The sequence below is a fragment of the Aedes albopictus genome, chromosome 3 (assembly GCF_035046485.1).
Source record: "Aedes albopictus strain Foshan chromosome 3, AalbF5, whole genome shotgun sequence".
Lineage (NCBI taxonomy): Eukaryota > Metazoa > Arthropoda > Insecta > Diptera > Culicidae > Aedes > Aedes albopictus.
In genome coordinates, this window is record NC_085138.1 from 117,771,321 (window position 1) to 117,795,898 (window position 24,578).

Here is a 24,578-nt window from a genome sequence, read left to right on the forward strand (position 1 = left end):
ATTCAAAGAAATTTCCTTTGTGAAAATATCCTGGATCGACCGGGAATTGATGTTTTCACCCTCAGTATGGCCATTGTTCACCCACATGTAGCTAAAAAAATCAATATAAACTCATCTGATAATTTTCTCAAGTTCTATATCGAATCATTGTTAATGCTGAATACCTACACCTTACTGGATATTGGGGCCCTTTCTGGGAGGAATTCCTTCCGCTTTTCATTAAGGTATCCTTTCAGAGATTTATCTCGCGAGTTCTGTCCTATAGGGATTTCGCTCAGGGTTCTTTCAGGGATTCCTGCCGAGATTTTATCAGGGAGTCCTACTGAGATTCTTTTGATAATTTCTCCAGGAATCTCTTCATTCTTCATGAAGAATTCTTGGTATTTCTTCCTAGTTTTCTTCCGGAATCTAATGATAAGACCAATGTTAAGGCTAAGGCAAACGTTACTGGAGCAACGATTTCAGATTGATTAAAATTAAGTTAGTTTTAATTCTTGATTGAAGAACATCACTGAATTGTGACGATACCATCGAGAACCTCCGGCTGTCCTGAAGGAGAAATCGTTCAGATTCGCCTTGTGGGTATCATTTACATGTTGTTTCATCCATGCACATAGAACGAGTAAATAACATCCGTTTTTACAAAACAATTATCAGAGCCTTCATAATTATTAAAACAACTGAAAAACTCACTGATAGCATGGCAACCCTTTTCCTGTCGGAACTCACTTGGTCACAGAGAGAAAGAGTACTCCATCCTGGAGAAAGCAATGCCAGAACGCAGTCGGCCAGTCTCACTCTCCCAATCTCCACAGCAAAATTAGGATGCTGGAGCAGATTCAGAACCACGGGAGAAAGCCAGAAAGAATCACCAGCAAGCAAGCAGAGTCCGTGTGTTCGCGCCCATCCCGTATCCGGTCCGGACAGGATCCGAACCAGTCGAAATTGAGATCTGCTCGCGTTCGGTTCGGTTCCAGCTTCCAGCTGTGCTGTGTTCTATCTGTCTTTAGTAGTGCGGCGCAAACGTTTGCTCCACCAAGTGGTTGTTGTTTGGTCTAGCCAGGAGTCTGGTTGCTTTTGCATCGCCCTTCCTCGCGGGGTAGCCCTTTCCCAGTGGATCCGCTTGGAGGTCCTGAAGATTGTACCGTGTGTACCCGCGAGTGTGTGTGTATGTGTGCTGGTGACTAGTGCAGTGTGTACTTTCCAATTCTGCCAGTGAGGCGTGCAATTGAGACTACGGGGGTCTTGAAGCAGCCACCCCCTCAGCCGTTGTTGGAAGGGTGGTTTTCGATTTCGGTCGACGTTCGGTTTGATCTCGGTTACCAAGAAGACACAAAAGCGGATTACTCGGAAACGGGCCGGAGTCACGATACCGAAATATGATAAGAAGTAATCTAATTTTTGGCTGAATAAATGAAATGTGCATGCAGTGTACGGGAATCTTTCCACTCAGGCTCGATGAAAGAGAGCAAATAGGAGATGAAGTAAATAAATATTTATGGTTGAAGATATAAAAGAGGATGGATTGGAGAGTTGCCTGGAGCCGAAGTTTGTGAAAGATGCTTGCGAGTTCAGATCCGCGTGGGTAAGGCGAGGTCCGAAGGGTGTTGCACGGAGTACGGGCACAAGTCGTGAAATGGAGAGAAAAGGGTCGAGTGCTGTGTCGTGGTCTGGTGGTTGGAATTCAATTTTCCCGCCGTCTCTGCACCGGCTGATCCACGCTGAGCCACCCGCCTTGTGATTTGCGATATTGGATTTTAATATCTGCCGTCGAAGAGCTGTCAAAGGATAACCCGTCGAGAGATGCAGACAACGAACGGCACTGGGTTCAGGACGCTTTCATGCAGAATGACAGCAAAAAAGCAGTTGTCGTGGAAGAACGATGGATCTTGGTAGAGTGCCCGGTTTATATTCTGTTTTCGTCGTCGTCGCCATCTACGGGGACGACGTTATCCTCTGTGGCGGCACGGCGCGGCCCGGCTCGTCGAAGAAAAGCGAAGCAAAGTGTTATGCAATCATGCTCCGTGTGTTTTTGCCGTTCCCATTTCTGTGGGCCTTCTCTCCGATATGCATTCGTTTCTCGCTTAGAATTGCAAGTTCGATGGATGGGATGGAAGGTTTGCGCAGCATTCGCCTCGTTGGAATGGGGAAAGGATACTACTTGGAATGATTATGAAAATATATTCCGATTGGGATGGATTAGAGAGAAAGTGAAAAAGCGGGCGCCACGCCGGCCCTACATGGGGAAGGGGGTTTGGGATGTTTTATGATGTGCCTTGAGGCTCGGAGCATTGATCGACGGTCCATTTACTTAATTTAATTTTGCTAAGCGGTTTTGTATACATATGTAGGTTGAAGTTGAAAAGAAATGGAAATCCTTTATCAACCTACGACTGTTATAGATTATTTCCATTAGCTTCACAAAAATTCAGGTATAGAGTATACACATACTAAACACAAGTAACATTTTAAGTTTTGTTCGGCTCTATAAGAGATTTTTACGACCAATTTTATAAAACTTGCAACAAAATTGATTTATACATAAAAACCTTTTGATAACCTCTTTAAGAGCATCTTCCGGCTGAGTGGACCACTCCCGGAGAGATTTAGCAAACCGCATTAAGAGTAGCGATAAAACCGTTTTAAAACCAAGTTGAAACATTTTCCATTTTCGAAAAGAGGTTATAATGATTGTAGTTGTTTTTTTTTTCAAAAAAAAAAACTTCGAAATGAACCAGCCTCGGGTTGAAAATCTCATAAATAAAGACATAATAATAAATCAACAAAAAAAACTATGACAGCTCAAGAGACAGAGAGCTTTTCGATGGCCGTAAAGTTCAGGAGGATACATCATTCGTAAGTAGAAAGCGATCATTTCTACATAAGTAATATTTTGTAGTTATTGTGTTGGTTGGCTTATGCGCACTCAGTTTTAACGTGAATTTTGGGGTTGCAGAAACAAATAAATCAATTTACTAATTTAGCAAAAATATCTCGAATCACAAGAAAATTCAGCTGAAAAAGTTTATTTATGTGAGCATGTTATGGAAATATCAGCAAACTATTAATTCATTGCTAATTTGAGAAAAAATAACTATTTTTCATTCACGTTAGTCAATGCTTCAATATGGCGACGACCATGATTTGGGAAAACAAAACGAAAGAAAATTTCTCTTTATAATGACCGCAATAAACCTAGCAGTGTCGTAGTTTCTGCTTTTCCACCAACATATGTCGTTACTAAACGAATGGATCACCATATGTTGAGAGTTTGAACAGTTTTATTGTGGTAATAATGAATGCCAGAAGGATTACACGTCGAAGAGTTTTGTTCACTTTATAAATCTGGCTTTATGGATATCTTCAAGTATACTATGAAACATTTCATCGACTACAGCAAAAAAAATCTTGTGAAATCAAGCAGCTAAAATACATTAGTTGCAACGTGAAAATGATAAAAATAAAAAAAAACAGATTAATCCACCTAGTGGTGATGATGCCTTTCTCGTTGTAAGTGCAATACTTATGATATATCCATCTAAAAAAGCCGAAGTGTTCCTAAATCCTGATCATGCTTGATTTAGCATGATTGGAAAACTTGATGATGACACATATTCCGACGTTATGTTCAACATATAGACAGAGCTGAACAATATCAGTATACTTTTGACCACCATCAATATCAATGGATGCTGATTCACATCAAGACGATAAATTCAATTATATATTTTTGCACAAGCGTAATATGAAACTTTTTCTGTAAGTTTATTATAATTAAATTCACAATTCTAGCCAAATTTGAAATCTTCAAAACACAAAAAAGAGGAATTTTCCTTACTATTTTATTCAAATTTTAATCGCAATCGCACCATTTTGCCCAAATATATTAGACGCAAGAAGAAATTGAACCAATTTTGCTTCCAGTTGATGCAATTAAGTTTTTAATTTCTCATTCAAAATTGACCATTATTATATCCTTGCACTTCAGAAGTTTTGAATGATTTGATCGCATCAATTTTGTCAAGATTTTGTTCTATTTCATGTAGGGAGATTTCAACAACTTCTTCACTCATAGTCTTATTCAACGCTTTTCAGGTTTTCGAAAAAGCCGTTTTTGGTGGTTGCATTGGTTTGGTTCACTTTTGAATTTGACAAGTTCCGGCGGGACACACGGAACAGGTTCCGTCGTCAAGTTCTAGAAAATGCAGCACCCAAGTAACCACGGTGCTGAAGCCTTATTGCATGCAGGTATAAGGTGTATTTGAAGCAATCATTACTTTACATGAACACTTTAGGTTTATTTAAAGTGGAAATGGCAATTATGCGACTGAATTAGGATACCAGTCTAACTTTAATTTAATTCTATAATTGCCTATTTCCACTTTAAATCAACCTTAAGTTTGAATGTAAAGTAATGATTGCTCTAAATACACCGTATATCTGCATGCAATATGGCTTCAGCACCGTGGTTATTTAAGCAATTAGATGTATCACAGCAGTTTGATGCCCCGGTTCCAGGACAGTCCTTCCGGCGGGGCACTCGAAACTGGTAACACTGCCGGTAAGTGGTCTGTGCCAATTTTCTTACTAACCATTCATCAGGTTATCGAAAAAGCCGTGACCTCATGTCTCGCATGTATGTGTTTGTTCCAAATTGACATGTTACCACCTGCGGTGGGATTCCCGAAACCGGTTCCGAGACAGCACCAATTGTCTCAAATATGGTCTAAGACTAGCTTTTTTTCCGAACTGTTTATTAGGTTTCCTAAAAAGCCGCGAATTGATGAGTTGCATTCACGGGTTTGGTTCATTTTTTACATTGAACCAATTCAGGTGGAAAATCCGGAATCGGTTCTGGAACACTACCGGTAGTAATATGATCTGAGGCCATTTTTTTCGTAAAGCTGAGATTTAAGTGCCTTTTTCGGCGGGATGCCCAAAACCAGTACCGGAACACTACCTGTAGTCTTAGATGTAGTTTGAGACTTACCGTTCTTCAGGGTATCGAAAAAGCCACTATTGGAAGTGCCACATGCATGGGTTTGGTTCTCTTCTACATTTGACCACTTCCAGCGGGACACCCGGAATCGATGTCAGAACTATACCGTTTCTCATAGAAACGGTCTTGCTCATCGACCATCAGGTCACCTAAAGAGCCGCGATTCGGTATACCGCATGCATGAGTTTGGTTCGCTTTTATATTTGGCCACTTCCGGCGAGGCACACGAAACCAGTTCCGGAACATAGCCGGTTTTCCCAAACATGGTCTGAGGCTTACAGTTCATTAGAGGGCATCCATAAAGTACGTCACGCTTAGAGGGGGGAGAAGGGGTTTTGAAAAGTGTGACAAGCAATGTTTTAAGTATAGGAAAACCCTGTACGAAGGGGGAAGGGGGGTTGAAAATTCTCATTTTGAGCGTGACGCACTAAATGGATGCCCCTTAAGGTGTTGAAAAAGCAGCTATTTGATGTACCGCATGCATGGGTTTGATTCACTTTTACATTTGGCCACTTCCGGTGGAACACCCGGAACCGGTTCCGGATCACTTCCAGTTCGGATTTGATCTGATGCTATTTTACTACTATTTATTCATTAGGTTATTGAAAATTCCGCTATTTGATGTGTTACATGCATGGGTTTGATGCACTTTTATATTTGGCCACTTCCGACAGGACACCCGGAACCGATTCCGGAACACTACCGCTTCAAATATGGTTTGAGACTATTTTCCGGCTTATCGTGCATCAGGTAATCGAAAATGCTGCGGTTTGACATGTCGCATGCATGGGTTTGTAGCATTATTATATGTGACCCCTTCCTGGGGTACCGATCCGGAACACCTAAATGGACATAACTCCGGAACGGCTGGACCGATCCGAACCATTTTCAATAGGAAACAATGGGACCGAAAACTGCGTCGAATGAAACGTCGGTCATTAAAATCGGTTGAAGTTTACAGCCAAAAAGTGATGTGAGTTAGTTTGTACACATACATACACACACACACACACACACACACACACACACACACACACACACACACACACATACATACACACATACATACACACACACATACATCACCTCAATTCGTCGAGCTGAGTTGATTGGTATATGTGACTTGACCCTCCAGGCCTTATATCAAAAAGTCATTTTTGGAGTGAACAATTTAGACTGGGTCAACAAAGTCGATTTTTTGGAACAATGCTTTTTCGATTCCTTTTAGCGTCCAAAACAACTGTGCAGAATTTGGGAGCGATTGGTTGCGTCCCCGTATTCCGCTTTGCGATTGAAGTTTGTATGGAATTTAGTATGAGAAAACGTGCTTTTTTGCATTTTTCTCATAAATTGTAATTTTTCGTCTAAAACTAGCTAACTAATGACGTTGAAGCATAGCCTAGGATATGCCGAAAAACTTTGCCGAAGACCGCAAAGTGATTCGACATTTGTGAAAAAAGTTATAACACACAGATTGCCTGGTGGTGCTTATCATTTAACATGTAAAGGAATAACATCAATAATAAAATCTCAGTTTTTGGCCTAAGTTACCAAGCGAATAACTTTTTTTACAAGCGTCGGATCACTTTGCGGTCTTCGGCAAAGTTTTCCGGTATATCCTAGGCTATACTTTAACGTCATTAGTTAAACGGTATTAGACAAAAGAATTCAACTTATGAGTAAAATGCAAAAAAGTACGTTTTCCCATACTAAATTCCATACAAATTTCAATCACAATGCGGAATACGGGGACGCAACCAATCGCTCCCAAATTTTGCACAGTTGTTTTGAGCGCAAAAACAAGCCAAAAAAGCTTTGTTCCGGGTTGATGCGGTCAAATTTAAAGTTTCTCCATACAACGTTGACCCACTCTAGTGAACATATAGCCTTTCCAGTACACTATGTTTACGAGGAAGGCAAAACATATTTTCCTCGCAGAAAATTGCTTGCTTCCATTTGGAAGCAGGTCTAGTAATGGCTAGAACATACAGACCAATAATATAAAAGTAAAATATTGTCACGGAATAGTACACAGATCAACTGATTGAGAGGCTAATTGAAACTGATTCTACAAATCTGCTGTTACTTTCGGAATGTGCAATTTCTTAAGACATTCTTCGGATGATTTCTTCCGAAAGTTTTCCGGAAATGTCTTCAAAAATCCGAGCAATCTCGCTACAAGAAGCGCACCAGGAATGTGTTGGGGAATTGCTCTAAACATTCCTTTGAAAGTTCCCACATTAATGTGTCCAGTAATGCCTTTTGGAATTTACCCAGATAGTCTAGTGCTAGTTAGTTAGTTAGTTTTTATTTTTAACCAAAATTTAGAAAGAGGGAAAAGCCCCTTTGAGTGATATAGTCCAGGGCTCAAACAGAGGATTTTTTTCAAAAATTTCTCCGACACCTCTTCTAACGAAAACTTTAGAAGTTTCTCCGCAGATTCCTTAAGAGATTTGTTTCGTTATAATTCCTATTAATTTGATCAGATATTCCTTTGGATATATTTCAAAAGATTTTTAGGGATCTTTAGATCTAGAAGCTTATTTTGGCGGCTTATTCATACAGGAATTCCTCCAGAAATACATGCACAGATTGCGTTCAGAAAATCCTCCATGAGCTTCTCCAGGAATTTCCCTTAAATTCATTGGTAACCTTTTCAAGAAATTCCACCAAATGTTTACCGAGGATTCCAAGAAGTTCTCAAACATTCCTCCAGAGGTTACTTCAAGAAATCCCCTGGGATTTTTTAGATATTTCTTTCGAGATTCATTTTAGAGTGCTTCCTAAGATTTCTACAGGGATGCTACTGGAGCTTTTTGGAAATTTCTTCAGAAGTATTTTCAGAAATTCTTGCTTGGATGAATTATTATCTTATACCGACTTTTCGAACCCGCTAAGCAGAATACACTCCACGAATGAGTATAATCAGTTTTGTACCTTTTAATTCCGCCCTATTTTGTTTATCCTTTTAAATATAGGGTAATTTTAAAATTGTTGCACATCCCATAAGAATAACATGGAGTGTGCAACAATAGGCGAGTTTTAGCCGCGCAATAATCCCAAAATAACCCTACGCGTATTTCGACTACCACTTGTAATCTTGCTCAGTGTCAGTGTGGATAACTGACACTGAGGAAAATTACAGTAGTCGAAATACACGTTTCTGTCAAAGGGCGGAATTAAAAGGTACGAAACTGATTACACTCATTCGTTTGAATTATTAGATGCTGTTTTTATAATAATTTCAGGTGGATTTTCCTTGGGATTCCTTAAAGAAATTCGGCAAGGGATTTAATTAAAAGTTCTTCAATGGAGATTTTCCGATATTTTTTAAGAAATTTTTAAAAATCCTTCGAAGATTCCATTGGATATTCGTCCAAATGTTCCAATAGGAACTTCTTTAGGGATTCCTACATAAATTCCTACACGTATTTTTTTTTTGTAGAAACTGCTGCTGCTGTTCCGTCAGATATATTTTCTGGAATTCCTTCAGAGATTCCTGTAGGAGTTGTATCAGATAATCCTCCTGAGATGTTTTCAGAAGTTCTTCTAGAAATTGAACAAAAAACAAGTGGAAAAATTACTGAAAAAATCCCTGAAGGAATTTTTAAGTTAATCCCCAGACGATTCTCTAAAAAGAGGTTCTTAGAATACTTGGATTAAGCAGCAATTTTGAAGTTATCTCCGTAGGAATTTCTTAATGTATGCTTGGTAGAGTGCTTCTCAAAATATGAGAAACGTTTGGAAGAACTATGCAAGAAATTGCAGAAGACAAGAAGTTTGATAAATTTCTGGAGGAATTCCTGGAGAAATCCATTAAGATACTTTAGAAAGGATCTTCTAAAAAAGAAGGTGGAACTCTCGAAAAAAAAAAAAATTCTAAGATCTAATTTCTTATATATGAAAGATTTTTTGAAGAAAATCCTACAAAAAAAAAGGTTTTCCGGGGATTCTTTTCCAAAGGAATATTTGAAACCATACCTGGAAGAATTAAAGAACCTTCAGCAGAACATTTTTTTTTTTGATTTTTTTTTTCAAATGCCAAGGGATAGATTCTAGAGTCATTTCTGCTAAAATTGCTGAGAGAATCTCTGGAATAACTCCTGAAATATCACCGGAAAGTATTGGAAAGAATCCCTAAAGGTTCCTCCAAGGGATCGAAGGTCTGATCAAATCCTAAGCAATCCCCGAAAAAATAACTGGAGGAATTTCTGGAGAAGCCCCTGGAAGAACTTCCATAAACATCTTTTGAGAGTTCTTTTGAAGAATTTGTCAATAAATGCATTTTTTTGTATGGAGTAAAGCATGAATGATCCTCTGGAGAAATAACATCAACAATTTTTGAAAGAGTTTCTGGAGAATATTCTGACTTCTGCAGGAAACTCAAAGAACAATTTCTGAAAGAACCTTTGAAAGCGTTTTCCAAATTTTGGTGAACAAATTTCTACTGGAATCATTGGCGGAGCCAGCTATTTCTTTCTTCTTACTCACTCTCCCAAACATGTTAAAGAAAAAGCGGGATGGAACAGGAGGCAAGCTGCCTCCTCTTCCATCTTTCTCTTTCTTGTGTATAGGAGAGTGAGTAAGAAAAAAGAATATGCTGGCTCCGCCGATGACTGCAATTGCATATTTTTAAGACATTTTTGGAAGAATTGCTCAAGAAACTCTTGGCGAAATTCCTAGAAAATTTCTTGAAAATTTTCCAGAACTGATGAAGGAAAAATTGTGCTCAAGACAACAATTCGATTTGTTGCAATCACGCACTTTTATAAAGGTTTTCGCACTAATGAAAACTAATTGCACAGTTCAGTAGTGAACGTAGTGCGCAATACTTGAGTCATTGTTTGAGAATGTTTGTCTTTCTCAATCTCCATTCTCATTTCTCTCTCTCTCGAGGGTGGAATAATCCACCTAATAGTGCAACATAAATAATTTTATTTTTATAAATGAAGTGGAGAATTGGTATTTTGTGTCAAGTTTGTCAGTGTTGGAAAGTTTGACAAACAAAATATTACTTTACTTACTTGATCAATTTTCAGAGTTATTTATTATTAGTGGATGACCCCCTCAAATTGTTTTTTTTTTATTGAAATAATTTTTCTAGGATTTTTTTTTTTAATAATTTTCGGGTGTTTGACAAAGCTATTTTTTGTGACGAAATACACATTATTCTGATTTTTTCTGCTTACTGACACTTAAAGTGGAACAGAGCCTGCATCTCAACGGAAAAATCCCAAACACATTTCCCGGTGGAGTCTTTGGAAAAATACATGGATGAACCACTGGAGGAGTTTTAGAGAAATTCCCGGATGGAAACCAGAATTCCCTCGCAAATTCTTGTGGGACTAACTTATGAAGTTATAGCTGAGATTCCTACAAAAATCCCTGTTGTGATTTCTCGAGATATTTCTTTCAAATATCCAGCTGGATTTCTATAAAGAATTCTCCAGAAATTCTGCTTAGAATCGACCCAGTAAATCCCGCTGGAAATACACTTGAAATTTCCTCGGGAATTCTTTCTGGGATTGCTCCAGGAATGCTACTGGGAATTAATTCAAGAATTTCTGGTGGAGCCCACCTGGAAGTCTTGATGGGTTTCCTCATTCAATTCCTGCTGGAAGACTTTTTAGAGCAACTACTACAGAAATTTTCAGCAATAATTCCTGAAGAAATCTCAGCAGAATCGTCTGATGGAATGCCAACAGGAATTTCTTCTGGTATTCCAAAAAAACATTTCTAAAAAAAAACTTGGAAAATCACTAGAATAATTTCTAAAGGCATCCTTGGTGGAATTACAGGAACAATTTGTAAAAAAATCCTTGGAGAAACCTCTGGAGCAATCTTAGCAAGAACTTCTAGAGATATCTCATCTGGCATTTGTGGTGGAATTCCAAGAAAACTTTTTCAAAAAATTATCAATGGATTTCTCCAAAAGTTTGTATTTCTTAGTTTTCTAATGTGTATCTCAACTTAAAGCTAATACTACACATAGAATTCCTTCAGGAATTTCAAAAATTATCTATGAAATCCTCTAGGAATGCCAACTAGGACTCTTAAAGAAGTTCCTCCTATGATTTCTACAGGGATTTTTCAAAACATTTCAAATGCCTTCCAAATTTCAAAGACATTTCTTCCGGGAAATCCTTCTGGATTTTATCCAAGATTTTTCTATGATTAATTTTAGAAATTGTTGCTGGAATTCCTTCAAACACTCTTAATAAAATTCATCTAAAAATCCTTGCTATAGCTTCTGTTTGATTTCTCCAGAAATTCACTCACTTTTTTTCAGTGTTTCCGTAAGGTATGCGTAAGGAGTTCCTCTTCGTATTCTTTCTGGAATTATACTACATATTCAGATTCCTTTGGATTTTTCTGCTGATTTTTTTTTCCTTAATTTCTCCTGCAATTCAGTGAAGGAATTCTTACTGCTCAAGCAATTCCTAGATGAACAAATCTCATTTTCTTCTTTTGACACAGTGTGATGGTTAGAACACTTCACTATAACGCCGAGGACCTGGGATTGAATCCCACTCCCGACCAACTCGCTAAATGTGAGTTCTTCCTTCGGAAGGGAAGTAAAGCGTGGATCCCGAGATGAACTAGCCTAGGGCTAAAAATCTCGTTAATACAAATAAAAAAAAAATAAAAAAAGAAAAAAAAAAAAATGAAAAAAATACCCAAAAAATTAGGCCAAATCATTAAACTCATCGGATTTGTTAAGGAAATTTTGGACCTTAAAATTTTAAAATTTCTTGAATAATTTGTTGGTGCTCCCCCTTAAAATTTGGAATTCCGACTGAAATTTTCCGAGAGGGGGGTGGGGAGGTTGACATAGAAGAAAATCTAATTTTGTATCAGCTCACTTCAGCAATACCTGGTGGACTCCTTACAGCAATAACTGCAGAAATCCTATCTGGGAATGCTTGACAAATTTCAGCTAGAATGCTTACATAGAGAAATCCTGAGAATCCCTGCAAGAATTTTCGAGGTATTCCTAGAAAAACTCTTAGAGAAATTCTTGTAGAAATTACTAAAGGAATCATCGGAGCAATTTCCTAGGATTCCTCCAGGATGACCACCTGGGATTCCTCATGGGAGTCACCTTGAAATTTTCCCAGAAATTTTTGCTATAATTCGATCAGAGGATTCCTGGAATACATCCAGTAAATCCTATTGGAATTTCTTCGAAAATTCATACTGAAATTTCTCAAGTATTTTCAGCAAGAATATCTCTAATTATTGCTCTTGAGAGTTTTCCAGGAATTTCTGGAGGATTTACTGCACTGCCGTTCTTCGCCGGATTGTCCCATGTTATATGTGAATCCCATATAACATGGCATACTTATGCGTATAGCGGCAATGCGGGTATAGATGAAAAAAAATCAAGAAAAATACATCCTGCAGAATTCTTGCCTAAAATTTCCAGAGGAATCCTTTTAGCAGTCTTGGAGAAATCCCGGCAGTAACTCCTTAAAAAATCTCAAGATAATTCCCAGTAGGAATACCGAATTTCTGAAGTAGTCTAGGAATTGCTTAAGGAATCCCAGCAAGAATTCCTGGTTGAGATGCCAGAAGATTTTAGGACGAAACTCGCAAAAAAATATTCTACAGGACCCTTAGACACATTTCTGAATTTTCTGGAGGAATCCTTAGAGAAATATGTTATGTTGTCACAAATAGAACTTCTGGAGGAATCCCAGCACGCATTCCAGTAGGATTTCAGAAAGTATTCATGCTTCTGGTATGTTTGGAATTTTTTTTTTTTTTATTTTTTATTCTAAATCACTTAACCTAATTTCAGCTCTATTTTCCACTATGGCATTACGTGAGCGATTTCAATTTGACAGCTGCACTTACATTTTTGTACAGCGCCTTGATGTATATTCTATTCTACTTTATCGAACTGGATACCTTTCTGCTGCTTTCACTTTCCTACTCTAAACATGGTAGAAGGATGAGCACAAGGATGATGGATGGCCGTTGTTCCTTTCCAGTCCGATTGGGGGTCCAATATGAGTAGCAGTTCGCCGATGTCCAGATATCCGGGTCCGTTTGAGCCACGGGGCTCAGAAGAGGGTCAGTGCCAGTCGCTCTCGGGGGAAGAGCAACTGACGAAAAATTGCAAGTGCCGGGGCTGGGAATCAAACCCATGGCCATCCGCATATGAAGCGAACGTGTGACTAACTACGCCACGGGCCCCGGCTTTTGGAAAAATTATCTGAATAATTGCTGCGCGAGTTTTCGGAAAACTTCTTGGAGGTATGAAGTCTTTGGAGAAATCCCTGGACTAATCACAGGACGAGTTAACTGAGGAACTTCAATTAGACACCCTAGAGGAGTCAAGTTATTTCTTTTGCAATCTAATCGGCAGTTTCTAGAGAATCCCATCAGGCATTCTTAGAGAAATGTTTGGAAAAACCTCTTAGAATCCCTCCACAAATGTCTAATGGTATTCCTCACAAGATCAACCACCATCACCGCTCAGTCGATCAATACATTTGCTAAACTTTAAGCCTTATTATGGAGATAATATTACTGCTAATATAAATACCTCATTGAAGATTATTGCACTCATCTTTGAACATCTAATGAAACAAACTCCTGCTTAATTTCGCCAAACTTATTCATTTGAAACTGTCAATCAAACTCAATCTCGATGAAATTCGGCCATCCAGTGAGTCTTCAACCAATCGTTCTTCCTTCAACTAAACGGAAGGCTCGACGCACCTCTCCTTTGGCATCCTCATGTTGTTTGCTGCGAGGCAAATCATATTTGCTTAGTGTTCATTTATTCCCACTCGATACATTTATTCATTTGGTCCCACGATTGTCCTCCATATTTGCCATGAAATTAGCGACGAGGTCGCATGAATAGCTAGAACAGAGGAAAAAACGCCAATATTTGCCTGAAGTATTTAGTCGTTACGGCCACGGCTCCAGGGAATGCTAGGAAAAAAAACATATTCAAGCGATTGTGGGAAACAACATCGAGACGAAACGATAACAACAAAAACGAAAATCGATGCAATAATTTATTGGCTTCGTTACTATATTATTTTCCCGATGCCGGCCGGGGGACGTAACCGTGGATTTATCGGTAAACGAATAAAGTGCTTCACGCACTCACTCACTCGTCGCCGTTCGTCGTCACCGTCGATGGCTCCGTCGTCATTCATTGTGATAAAAGAGCTTGAATGGATGTGCTGTGGGGAAAATTCCTCGTATTTACTGATTAGACGTTTGAGCTATGGCGGAAAGCTTTCGTCGATTATTGGCGAGGCGTGTGAGAGTTGTGCAAGTAGGTATACCTGGTGTTGGGGCACGATGACAACATTAGGACGAATGAAAAAATGGGGACCTACAGCCCTGTTTGGGGCTGTCCATAAACTACGTGGTATTTTTCCGGATATTCCGAACACCCCCCCTTCCCCTCCTTGCATGGTTTTTCGTTCATACAAAAAAAATATGTAAGGATCATGGATCAAAGATCACGTATGAACGCCTCTTCCACGGCCCAACGATATCGTCCACGAAGCCCAGGAGCATATGCGATCACGTAACCAAGGTGCCGCTCCTTTGCTCACCAACTCCTTGTTGCTCCCTCCAGTCAGTGCTATGTTGAAAAGTCAGTTCAAAAGAGCATCACCCTGCTTCTGTCCGTCTAAGATTACGAACGATGATCAAATTTCATCCGCAATCCGTGCACTTGATTTCGATCCGTTTAGTGTCGCACGAATCATTCTAATCAGTTTCGCTGGAAAACTATGTTCGATCATAATCTGCCAACTCTTTTCTATTTGTTGAATCGGACACCGCCTTGAAATCAATGAACAGATCATAAGTCTGCAATTTATACTCCCAAAATTTATCAAAAACATGGAGGACTTGCAGGTAGTGCTTCGATTCGAATTATGTCTGTCGCTTTTCCATTCCCACCATTCAACAGTACCGCAAAGTGCTCTCTCCTCCTCGAAGCCACCAATGCTGTATGTATCTATGCAGGAATTCCTGCTTGAACCACTGATTGAAATCTTGCAAGAATCTCTGGAGAAATTCATGAAGATATTCCCTCGGGTATTTCCAGCCCGAGGAACCCAGGATGACATTCGGAGCCAGATTTAGGGGGGGGGGGGAGGTCAACAATTCTGCAGAAAATCTGGAAATTTTGGGGTATACCCAATAATATTTGAAACTTTTTTCGTGCAGTTCTTATAGCTTAGTTATTCATCAGTCCTCTCGTTGTTGTTTTGATTTCGTCTTGTGTTTAAAATTTCACAGTTTAGCAATCGTCGTTAAATCGGATTCTGTCTGTCTCTCTTCCATTCCTCCTGGAAGTCACCATAGCTGTATTTGTTAGCTAGTTGCCATCACGGTCGTTACGCGGTAGAAGACGCTGTTTTTCTCCGTACTATATTGACAGTTTCGCAGAACCTCCGCATATCATACGGTTCCATACTCTATGGTACCTGGGCAATGACAGTTTCCGCATGGTCTTTATTTTTTATCATTAAAAACAGCTACACAGTCTTGAATTAGCAAACGATATTTATTACTTGCCCAACTTTTCGACACGGGGTTAGTGATGAAACACTGTGCAAGTAAAAAGTATAGTTTGCTAATTGAAGACTGCGTAGCCGTATTAGATAATAGTTGAAACGATACAGCCGAGCCTCCACTAGGTTTTTTTTTATCTTTGCGATGAATTTGTTTTTGCTCGTTTTTTGTGTAATATTTCAACATTTTCTAATACTCATAGGAAAATCGTTTCCAGTTATTTCATCAAAAAGCTCCTCCGGCGATTCCTTTAGAGAATCTTCCATCAAATTTTAAGGAAATTCTGCCAGAAATTGTCCGAAATATTTCTCCGAGAATTTCTTCCGGAATTCTATTAACAATTTCTTATTAAAATACATTATTTTTATGAGAATTTTCTCCACATTTTTCAAGAGATTACTCTTTAAATTAAATTAAGAACTCCTTGCCAAAACCTTTGGATCTCTTGCGAGATTTCTCTATTACTTCCTTAAGAAAAACCTCCAGGATTGCCTTTCAAACAGTCGTCCATGATTTTTTTGCAAGTTCTTTCACCTTCCATCGGAAAACACTCGCGAATTACTTCAGAAATGCTTTCAGAGATTTCTCCTGAACATCGAAATCCAAGTAGCAAACTTGTCACAGGAGAGCCACGGCAGCGTAGGTTTTAGTTAAGCAGAAGTCACTGGGACTTAATTCTAGCAAGTCGTGACTCTTCCATGATATGTGTGTTACTTCTGATTCAAAGATTCTGTCATAAACTTCTCCAAGATTTTTTTTAGAATATTTTTAGAAAATCTTTCACAAAGCCCTTCAGAAATTCTTACAGGGATTCCTTGAAACATCTCTCCAGGGCTTCTTGCAGATATTCCCTCAATAACTTCTCCTGAAATTTCTGAGCGCAGTAGGCGTAGCCGCGATCAGACGTGTTTTGTTTTGCTCGTCGCGTATTTTTCGCGTTCGCCAAGTTTTTTGTGATTCTGCTGACGGTTTGGCCGGTGCTACGCCATCCGGATAGCTTCCGCGTGTGAAAGAGTGCTTGTCATTTGTGAATTTTAATAGTGAGAAATGGATTGATTGATTTTGAAGAAATATAATAATTTTCAAATGAATCGTGCGACAGCGGGGGGGTTTAAAAATTGTGTGTGTTTGAATGCCGCTGCTAAAGAAGTTCGGATTTGGAAACGGTGCTGAAATTTGTTTCGAGAGTGTGGGAATGTGCCGTCTATTTCGCGTTTTCACGTAGAACGGTCAATGGCGCTACGCCTTCCAGTAGTTTTCCATAGTAAAGTGGTTGTAAAGGCGCTACGACTGCAGTTTTCTGTCGTGTTTTTTTTTTTACGTATGTGGCTATGAAAGTACCGCCATGCCATCAGTGATTCGCGAGGGATAACAGAATCATCCCGTGTGGCTTAACATTCATATTTTTGTGGGAGCTAAAGTGACATGTGTTCAAATGATGACTGACTGCAAGCACAACGATGGCGAGACGAGGAGGAAGCCTGACTGCACAACGAAGACGTTCCCATGGTGATGGCAGCGCTACCTTGGATTGGATGGATCCCGGTGAGAATGTTCTGATTACTTTTACTATAATAAAATGAACTAAATACGCGCCAGTTTCAAAGATTTCCTTTGAATCAGGAAGTGTGTTTGCATTCTCATTGTCCAAATGACAACGGTAATGTACACATGCGGGGCTTGTTGTAAGTGAAAGTGACTTCTGAATGAACTGTCTCTCCAGCCATTCTGAAATGGGTCTCTGAATCTGCAATAGAGCTATCACCTTCTAACTCCCGGACTAAAGCTTTTTGCAATAGTGTCAAAATGATATTGCAGAAAACTTTCTTCCATAATACCACTGCCGGACAGTGGGGGTTAGTTGGATCACACACACACACACAATAACTTCTCCTGAAATTTCTCCTAGGGAGCATCCATTCACACATCCCCCCCTCCCCCTAAAACCATGACGTACTTAATGGACGGCCCCTAGAACTCTTTCATGAAGATTTCTATGGGTTAACTCCGAAACTCAACCAAGAAAGAATATCATTCAGGAATGCTCCCAGAGTTATTTTTCGATGAATTTTTACGGAAGGCTTATCGATACGTTCCTCCAAGTATTTCTACAGGCATTCCTTCAAAAATACGTCCACAGATTGCTCCAGGATTAATTATAGAAAATCTTCCAAGCATTGTATATTAATAGATTTCTTCAGGAATAGTAAGAAATCAAAGCTTGTTTTTATCAGAGATGGCGCCACCACATTAAAAGTGAAATCATTTTTCTTGTATGGACAAATCGCTGGCTTGCACTTGTTCCGCATCGCAGCGAATTGTGCCTTGGGTCAAAAAGTTGCAAATTAGAAACAAAATCATTATACCTATGCGATTCTTCCGGATTCATTACAGTAACAGAGAATTTATTACGCCACCATACTAATTTCAAGCTGTTTACTTCTATTTTTCTGACTGGCATTTTCCACCCGTGCTGCGCATGATGTTTCCGTGTGGATAGGTGCAGGCGGCGCCGCTGTATATGTGAAAAACACGTGGAACACGAGCGCCATCTACGATCGCATAGCGTGACCTTCGCCGTTACTTTACACTGTTATCACGTTTACCGCATATATCAGAAAAACGCCTCTATCGGCACTCTAGCAAAAACGCAGCTGATTGCTTCCTATTCTTCTGAAATTCCTTTTGGGATACCTTAAAAATATCTGAAGGCACTTCTTTAGAATTTTAGGGTTTCCTTCAGAAATTTCAGTAAGGGCTTACTTTAAAAGTGGTTCCATATTTTTTCCCGAAATGCCCCTAAAAATTTCTTCAAAAATCCTACACACTTTAAGCAGAATGCCAAGATCAGCTGTGCGAATCTTGGTTTAAGTTTATTAGCTGAAATTCCGGCTAAGGGGTCGTTCAAATATAACATTCACCATTTAGGGGTGCCTAAACGCTCGACGTATAATGTTTGATGCTAGCGGTACCCATGGGTGGTGCTATGAATAAACTTGACTCTTTGCTGATATCTTAGGTAAATTGCGATTTCCGAGCGCTTGGTTGTACGAATCTCGACAAAAAAAAAAAATAAAAATAGACGGGCTAACTCATTCAAGTTTTTTTTTCTTCTTTTTTGTTTTTTTTTTGAAAAATTGCTTCAGGTTTCAGATACTCTAAAGTTTTTTCAGAAATTTTTCTGGAGGGATTGCATAACGAAAACCCCTTGAGTAATGTCTGAAGTTATCTTTAAAGGAACTTCTGGATGAATGCATTTGAAAATTCTTGAATAAACTCTCTGAAAAAATTTGTGGAGGATCTCTGAAAGCAATTCCAAGGAAAAATTGCTTGAAAGATTACTGGCAGGATTACTGGAGAAATTCGTGAAGGAATTTCTGGAGGATTCTCTCAAAGATCTCTGCAGATATCCCTGAAGAAATTAGAGACAGAGACAAGGGTACTTGAAGAAATCCCTCAACTAATTACTGAGGGATCCCTGGCAGGTTTTTAATAACCCCAGATCCATAGGCGTAGCCAAAGGGGGGCAGAAGGGGGGGGGGCGTGCCCTCCCTGGCTGCCATTTTTTTTTAAGTCGAGCCATCTCAACATTATCAATAATTAGGGATTCCAGAAAAAAAATCTAAAGAAATAAACTATTCCAATTATTTATAATTTCATCTACATTTATCAAACTTGATTTATACAGAAACCACAAGATATTTCGAGTACCTATATCTCTAGAGTACCACTTCAATCTTATCATAGAATTTTACACCTAATAACAAGCTTGGTTGAATGACTAAGTTTTGTTATTCTCGTTCAAGGAAAAATAACATGCCATATTTTCCGGATATGCCGGAAGCAGTTCCGGTAGGCAAAGAGGACTTCCCAGAACCATATGCTGTCCATTCCATAGCTTGCGGAACAGTAATTGTTTAAGGGCATGTTCCAAGAAATGCTTCAGGAATTCCTCGCACGATTCCTTCAGAAAATTTTACAGATACTTCTGCAAGGATGTATCGACGAATTCCTCCAGCAATTTTCCCATTAGTGGTTTTAACATGGATTCCTACAGATTTTTTTTATACTATTCTTCTAGCGATTTCACCAGCTATTCCTCCGGGAATTTTCCCTGGGATATATTTAGGGATTCCTTCAGTAATTCTTCCAGTGCTTTTTATTTGAGGATTCCTTAAGGAATTTCACCAGAGATCCTTTTAGATTTTTCTACAGGTATTCCTTCAGATATTTATTCACGTATTTCTTCATATATTTTCCATATGGGATTATTCAAAATATTTTTAAATATTTTTCCAGTGTTCTTTTTTTAGAAAATTTAACCAAAAATTATTCGAAAATTAATTCAAGAATTCCTCAAAAAAATTGTACACATATTCTCAAGAAGTTCATTCAATGTTTCCTTCAATAAACTGTCCAGAAACTATTGCAGACATGGATTTTTTCTGAGTTTTTCTAGGCATTCCTACCGAAATTCTTCGTTAAGAAAGCTCTCCTAAGATTTTCTCAGGCATTTCTCATGGTATTGCAGGGTTGCCACACATACAGATGAATCTGTATTTTACAGAATTTTACGGATATTATTCGATACAGAATCTTTATATACAGAATTATAGGTTTTAACTGAAAACTTAGAAATTATACAGATTTTCTGAAATACATTACAGATTTGTACAGATTTTTGAGCCTAAGTCAAAATACAAGTTTTGGATATTGCTCTAAACAAAAATAAATATCGTGACAAAACCAGTTAGACTTATAATTAGTTGGATTTTCTTTGTCGCTTAGTTGATTTTTCGACTCTCTCTCAACAATTGTTGATACAGATGACAAATACAGATTTTTTGCTTTCAAATACAGATATACAGATTTTTACGAAAATACAGTTTTGTGTGTGGCAACCCTGGGTATTGCTTCCGGTATTCGTCAAGGAATTTCTCCAGGAATTCCTCCAAGTATTCCCTCAAAAATTCCTCCAGATATTCACTCGAGAATTCTTTCCATATTTTTTTCAGGGATTATTTTAAAAATTCCTCCAAGGATTCCCCTGAGAACTCTTCTTGGGATTTCTTCAGGAATATTTCCTGGAATTCTTTCAAGAACTCCTCCAGGTATTGATTCAGAACTTTCTCCAGGAACTGTCTTGAGATTAAATTAAGGATTTCTGTTGCGATTTCTTCCGGGATTCCTCCTGGGGTTCCTCCAGGAATTCCTCCAGGGATTCCTTGATAAACTGCTATAGGGATGCCTGCAGCAGTTCCTTCATGAAATCTTCTTAGGATTCCTTCAGAATTTCTCCAATAATTCCTTCTGTGATATCTTCAGTTCCTCCTCCTTCCTGGAATTCTTCAGAAACTTCTCTTGGGATTACCTCATGATTTTTTCCTGGCATTCCTTCGGAAGTTTTTCCAGGGATTCCTCCAAAAAATACTCTGGGAATTCCTCCGCGAATTTGAGCATTCTTCCAGTAATTCCGCAGGGAAATCTAGGAATTTCTATAGAGATTTCTCCAAGATTTTGTCTACAGATTCCTCCAGTAATTCCTACAGGCATTCTTCTAGGAATTCCTCTTGGGAAACATTTAGAATTTACGCTAAGGATTCTTCCAGGAGTACCTCCAGGAAAAACATTTGAACGCGACGCGAGACAGGACACAACACTTATAGTTCATGGAAAAAATTAAAAGCTTTTAAATTTACCTTCTAAGTCGACCAGCATTCCTCCAAGAATTCCTCCAAGAATTTCTATTGGAATTTCTATATGGGTTTATCCAAGGATTACTCCAAGCATTCCACCAGGAAATCCTCCAGGAATTGACTCCCCCAAGAATTTTTCCAAGAATTCTTCGAGGAATTGCCCCTGGACTTCCTTCAGGATTTCTTCAGAAATTCTTCCAGGAATTGCTACAGCAATTTCTCCAGTTAATTCTTCAAGAAATTCTCCAACAAATTCTCCAGGGATCCCTTCAGAAATTTCCCCAGGAACTCCTCCCGGAATTTATCCAGAAACCATCCCATGAATTCCTCCAGAAATCTGGATCTCCAAGATCTCCCCCAGGAATTCCTCCAGGAATTCCGTCAAGGATTCCTTCGGAATTTCATCCAGACACTCCTCTAGATATTCCTACAGGCATTCCTCCAGAAGTTCCTCAAGGGATTTCTCCAGGCATTCCTCCAGGATTTCATCCTGGAAATACTCCACGGACTCCTCCAGGACTTACTCCCGGAATTCCTCCAGGAATTTCTTCAGGAATTCCTCCAGGGATATCTTCAGGAATTGTTTAAGGAATTTCTCCAGGAATTTGCTTAAAAATTCGTACAGTGATTTCTCCAGGAGATTCTTCAGGAAATCCTCCAGATTTTTTTTCAGTGATTATTCCAGGTATTCCCTTAGGAATTACTCCGGGAATTTATTCAGGATCTCCTCCAGGGATTCCTCCAAGGATTCTTCCCGGAATTGCTCCAAGAATTTTATCTGGAATACCTCCTGGAATTCCTCCAGAAATTTCTATGGGAATTCATCCAGGAATTTCTCCAAGAATTTCTCCAGAGATTCCTGCAGAAATTTCTTCCAAGACTTTTTATAGGGATTTCTCCAGGAATTCCCTTAATGTATCCCTCTGGAAATTCCTCAAAGGATTCTTCCAGAAATTTCTCTAGGAATTTGTCGAAAGATTTATTCAAAAATTTCTTCAGGGATTCCTCCCGGAATTTCTCTAGGGAATCTTTTAAGAATTCCTCTAGAAAGTCATCCTGGAATTCCACCAGGAATTCTTCCAGGAATATCTTCTGGGATTTCCAAGAATTCCTCCAGATATTGTTTCAAAAATTCCTCAGAGATTCCTCAAGAAATTCCCCCGGGATTTTTTTCCTGAAATTCCTTCAATAGTTCTTTAAGAGATTCCTTAAAGAATTGCTTCAGGGATTCATCCAGAAATTCCTCCGGGGATTCCTCCAGGTATTCTTGCAGAAATGCCTTCAAGGATTTCTCCAGGAATTCATCCATAAATTCCTCTAAAAACTCCCCCAGAATTTTTTTAGGAACTCCTCCCAGATTTCCTTTAGAGTATACTGCAAAATTCATCCAGGAATTGCTCCAGGAATTCAACCAGGATTTTCTCTAGGGATTCCTTCAAAAATTCCTCTAAGGAATCTTACTGGGATACCTCGATGCTTTCACGAGAATACCTTCAAGAACTCTTCCAATGATGCTTCCGGAAAGACATCAATTGACATTTACTCCTCAAATCCTTTGAGGAATCATAAAAAAAATCTTGCTGAAAATATGAAAGGAATTCCTGCAAGAATACTTACCCCTTCCGTAATAAATACAGAAAAAATGTGAAAAAATAATTCATGGAGGTCTTTCTTCAGAAAAATGTGTACGCATTAAATTTGGAAACTTTGAGTAACCAGCTCTGATTTTGCCATACTGGCTACCTTACCGGAGTCGTGCTGTGTACATCGCTTTGGTGGGGCTGCCACCTTAGGTATAGCTGACGCGAAACTACGTTTCTTGTTCAGCTGCTGGATGCCAAGCAGACGCTGGTGATAGATGCTGGGTGGCACGCACCTCATCAATCCAGCTGAAAACAGACGGGCAACAATGTCCTGGCTGCATTACCAGCTAAGTACACAACCCTTAGCTGGCGGTCTTTGTCATCGATTGACCTGTTGACAAGCCCGTGCACAAAAAAGAGGAGTTTTGGGCTCCTATTGCCGATGTTCCATACACTTGGTGCCCCTCAGGCTTTTGCCAAAACTTGGACCCCCACTTTGTCGCCGTTTCTGTGCACAGGCTTGCCTGTGGAAGCATGAGGTAGGAACTTGTGAGGACCAGAGCTGCGTTGGACGCACCACGTTGCCGATTTACTATTTTGGAGCCCATACTATTCTAATTATATCAAAACAAATTTATTAGTCCCTATTCGAATGAGTGAGGGTTAAGTGAGCTTCCTTATGAACACTCTTGAACGTCAATCAGATATTGTTTTCCCATTTGGATGATGCAGCTCTTACGGGAACCGCCCATCAAAAAAAATGAGATAATGCGAAAATGATGCTACGTATAAAACTTTGCTCAATTAATTAGTATCTTCTTCCCCTATTGCCATCAGTGGCGGCTGGAACAAAAGTGCCAGCATTCTTACGATGACGCGCTATTCCGTTACACGTTCATTTCTGGCCCGCATACAACGTATTTCGTTAGCTTTCCAGAGTGCACGGTATATATCGGATTCAGGGAAACCTTCTTCGAGGAATATCCATCCAATTCGTCGAACAAGCAAGAAACTTGCTTCCGTCCTTCCAGTAGAAAGCCATAATAGGACAATAAGATTCGACGGTGGACAGCCCAAACAAATCAATTATGTTTCCTCTGTAGTGGAATACGGGCCCAGCCCGGCGGCGACGATAGATCTGAGCGGCACTCACTTTGATTGCCGACTTGGGTCCAGTCGAGCGTAATGAATTTGTCGAACGCATCAAACAACCATGCCATCCCGGGTAGAGGTGAAATACTGACGATCAAAACGTGATATTGGTTTGATTGATATAAGAGATAAAAGATCTGAAAATAATATCTGAAAAATGTTCCTGGAACATCTGAACAATATCAAAATTTGATTTTCCAAGATCAAACGAATAGCTTGCTGCTATTGGTTAGATCTTACAAGATCTAATTATGATCTGATAATGATGTTCCAGGAGTAAATTTTAGATATTATTTTCAGATCTTTTATCTCTTATATCAATCAAACCAATATCACATTTTGATCTCAATATCAAAATATGCTATTATTGAGCTCTTTTCCTCTACCCGGGATGCCGGACGAAGACGAGCAATGACGATGATAACGAGACATTTAATTAGGCCTCTCGAATGGTACGTTTGAGGGGCTCAATGTGAAAGGGTGTGCCACAACCAGCAAAGGACGCAAGGATTTCCGAACCATATCTACCTACACAAACGCAACTTGCCTGACAGGCGGTGGATTATACTTGAATAGCAAACAACCTAGACGGCA

General features: G+C 39.2%; 1 protein-coding gene across 1 annotated transcript in view; it reads left to right on the plus strand.

Moving 5' to 3' along the window:
- The first annotated feature begins 875 nt into the window (after positions 1-875).
- The window catches only part of LOC109433396 (ras-like protein family member 10B), a 93,479-nt gene continuing 69,776 nt past the window's right edge, over positions 876-24,578 (plus strand). The window contains exon 1 of the mRNA XM_062860873.1: positions 876-1,484. The gene's annotated coding sequence lies outside the window, so the exon portion shown is untranslated. The remainder of the gene's footprint in view (positions 1,485-24,578) is intronic.